The sequence below is a fragment of the Octopus sinensis genome, linkage group LG1 (genome assembly GCF_006345805.1).
Source record: "Octopus sinensis linkage group LG1, ASM634580v1, whole genome shotgun sequence".
NCBI lineage: Eukaryota > Metazoa > Mollusca > Cephalopoda > Octopoda > Octopodidae > Octopus > Octopus sinensis.
In genome coordinates this window covers 192,678,852-192,682,927 of record NC_042997.1, presented here as the reverse complement: position 1 = coordinate 192,682,927, position 4,076 = coordinate 192,678,852, and positions in this window count along the sequence as shown.

Sequence of the window (4,076 nt, the reverse complement as noted above, 5' to 3'; positions counted from 1 at the left end):
TATTGTCTAAGGTGGTGAGCTGGCAGAATCGTTAGCACGGTGGGCGAAATACTTAGCGGTATTTCATCTGCTGTTATGTTTTTTTAGTTCAAATTCCGCCGAGGTCGACTTTGCCTTTCATCCTTTCGGGGACGATAAATAAAGTACCAGTTATGCAATGGGGTCGATGTAATCGACTTAATCCGTTTGTCAGTCCTTGTTTGTTCCCTCTATGTTTAGCCCCTTGTGGGCAATAAAGAAATAAGAATCATTAGCACGGTGGGTGAAATGCTTAACAGTATTTCATCTGCTGCTACGTTCTGAGTTCAAATTCCACCAAGGTTGACTTTGTCTTTCATCCTTTCGGGGTCGATAAATTAAGTACCAATTACGCACTGGAGTTGATGTAATCAACTTAATCCCTTTGTCTGACCTTGTTTGTCCCCTCTATGTTTAGCTTCTTGTGGGCAATAAAGAAATAAGAATCATTAGCATGGCAGGCGAAATGCTTAGTGGTACTTCATCTGCCGTTACGTTCTTAGTACAGAGATGTATTTGCATAGCAAGTGATCTGATCTGAGATCGTGTGCTGGAATGAAAACAATTGCAGTGTGGAAGGTGTTTATAAGCCATTTAAGAAACACACAAAAAGCGTTAGATTCACTTTGACATTGAAATTAATTTGCCAAAATATTTTTGTCACTTTGAGACCGCGACCTGTTCACTGACAAAATTCTGTGCAGCACTGAATTTTGTCAGTGAACAGGTCGCGGTCTCAAAGTGACAAAAATATTTTGGCAAATTAAATTTCAATGTCAAAGTGAATCTAACGCTTTTTGTGTGTTTCTTAAATGACTTATAAACACCTTCCACACTGCAACTGTATATATAGATATATATATATATATATATATATATATACACACACACTCACACACACACATGCATACATACGCACACACACTCATATATAATATAGTCACAGGCGTTGCTGTGTGGTTAAGAAGGTTGCTTTCCAACCATGTGGTTTTGGGGTTCAGTCCCATTGCACACCACCTTTTATCTTCTACAATAGCTCCCAGGCTGAGCAAAACTTTGTGAGGGGATTTCATATACAGAAACTGAAAAAGTGAAAGAAGACCGTCATAAGAGTGTGTGTGAGTGTGTGTGTGTGTGTGCGTGTAAAAATATGAAATATAATGTAATGTGAATGAATTGATACAAAAATGACTGAATGAATGACATACATACACATATCTACATACATATATACATACATTCATTCATACATGCATACATACATACATGCATACATGCATGCATAGATGCATGCATACATACATACATACATACATACATACATACATACATAATGGCTGCCCCCTCGTTATCGAGTATGGCCATTGCTCGAAGCTTAACTGTTACTGGTGCTGTGATCGAATGTGACTTTTTAGCTAAAGATCTACAATGTCTTGTACAGAATTGGCAACTAAAACCTTTACCGGTAATAGCTGTAGTTGTCACTGGGCTTCATGTACCTTTGCATGTTGTTTAAGTCCTCCTGCCGAATTACACTCTCTTCCACATGCCCAACAGATATGTCGGAGCACATACATACATACATACATACATGAAGCCTTTGGAGATTCAAGATGCAACTGAAAATATAGATTATGCCATATTTCTAGGGAAGACATCACACGTGATTAGCAGCTGCCCAATAATGTCATCAAGGTATTACTTCCTTATGGGACATGACGTTGCAAAAACAATATACAATGCTATCTGGAAAAGAATAAAAAAAAAACTGTCCTGGAATAAATATAGAGAATATGGGAGACCCCCTTTGGTCATGAATGTCCATGGACTTGCACCTAGAAAGTTACCCTCCGAGGTACAAGTCCAGGCAAGGTTGTCTATGAAAGACCAGCAGTCGCCCATGCATACTGGCCTCCCCTCTCCATGCCACCAGTGTTATCCAAGGGAAAGGCAAAGGCCGATACAGCTTGGCACCAGTGATGTCGCAACTCATTTCTACAGTTGAGTAAACAGGAGCAAAGTGAAATAAAGTGTTTTGCTCAAGAACACAACACGCAGCCCGGTCAGGGATTCAAACTCACAACTTCACGATTGTAAGCTTGATGCTCTAACTACTGAGCCATGCGCCTTCACATAGAGAATATATATGTATATATATATACCCAGCCCTATTCCCCATTATTTTTTTAGGAGTGTGTAGCCACAACAAGATACACATCAGGCATTCCATTCATTTCCCAGCTCAGTCCTGGGTATGACTATAAACTACACCCGGTAGTGGGACCTTGGAGTCCTGGTTTCAGGGTTTGAGGAGTGTGGAACCACTTCTTAGCCACTATTGTTCCCAAATCTACTCTGGCCTGGAGTGGTAGTGCCTGTAAGGGTCCCAGCAATGGGTTAACTAGCAAATCCCCCTGAGACTGGGAGGTGAGGATGGATTACTTGAATGCAGTAGCCATATTCCCTGCGTGGCATAAGAGGCGATTAAAAGGGACAGGAGCAAGGGGACTGGGAATCCTCTCCTCTTAGTAAATCCATATTCCTAAAAAGACAGCAAGTTATAGAGAATATATATATATGGATATTGGTATTAAATATATTGTGGAGGTGTGTCGCTTAGTGGTTAGGGTGTCAGCATCATGATCGTAAGATTGTGGTTTCGATTCCTGGACTGAGTGATGCGTTGTGTTCTTGAGCAAAACACTTAATTTCACGTTACTCCAGTCCACTCAGCTGGCAAAAATGAGCATCGCTGCGATGGACTGGCGTCCCGTCCAGCTGGGGAACACATATGCCATAGAAACTGGGAAACCAGGCCCATGAGCCTGGCTAGGCTTTAAAAAGGGTGCATTTATTTATTTATTTATTTATTAAATATGTACATAGATGTCAGCGTAAGGAACATTGGTGGAACAAACATTCCCATCAAAACATCTGTCAAGTGTAAGCATTATGGGCTGGATACTGTTGTTTGGTGCAAACAAAAAAAGTATGAACCCTCATAGAGGTCAGCTGTCCTGCTGATATGAATATCTCTTTGAAAATCAAAGAGAAGTGGATAACTATGGACAGTTGCTTCGAAAGCTCCAGCTTCTATGTCTGGATCACAAATTTACATTTATGCTAATAATTGGAGCTCTTGATTTTGTAAGTAAATGCCTGTCAGTCTGAATAAGCTTGGATTTTCAGAAAAAGAAATCAACTAGGCATAGAAGTGGCTGTGTGGTAAGTATATATATATACTTACCAACCACATGGTTCTGGGTTCAGTCCCACTGTGTGGGACTTTGGGCAAGTGCCTTCTACTATAGTCTCGGACCGACCAAGTGGATTTGTGAGTGGATTTGGTAGAAAGAAACTGAAAGATGCCCGTCGTATATATGTATATATATATATATATGTATTGAACCAATCCTATGACTGGCACCCGGCAGATGCCAGGATCCCTGGACTGGAGATACGTAAAAAGCACTATCCGAATCGTGGCCGATGCTAGTGCCGCCTCGACTGGCTTCCATGTCGCTGGCACGTAAAAAGCACCATCCGAATCGTGGCCGAAGCCAGTGCCGCCTCGACTGGCTTCCATGCAGGTGGCACGTAAAATGCACCAATCCGACCGTGGCCGATGCCAGCCTCGCCTGGCACCAGTGCAGGTGGCACGTAAAAAGCACCCACTACACTCACGGAGTGGTTGGCGTTAGGAAGGGCATCCAGCTGTAGAAACATTGCCAGATAAGACCGGAGCCTGGTGCAGCCTTCTGGCTTCCCAGATCCCGGTCGAACCGTCCAGCCCATGCTAGCATGGAGAACAGATGTTAAACGATGATGATGATGATGATGATATATGTGTGTATATGTTTGTGTGTGTGTGTATATGTTTGTGTGTGTGTGTATATGTTTGTGTGTCTGTGTTTGTCCCCCCAACATCACTTGACAACCGATGCGGGTGTGTTTAAGTCCCCGTAACTTAGCAGTTTAGCAAAAGAGTTGGTAGAATAAGTACCAGGCTTACAAAGAATAAGTCCTGGGGTCGATTTGCTCGACTAAAGGCGGTGCTC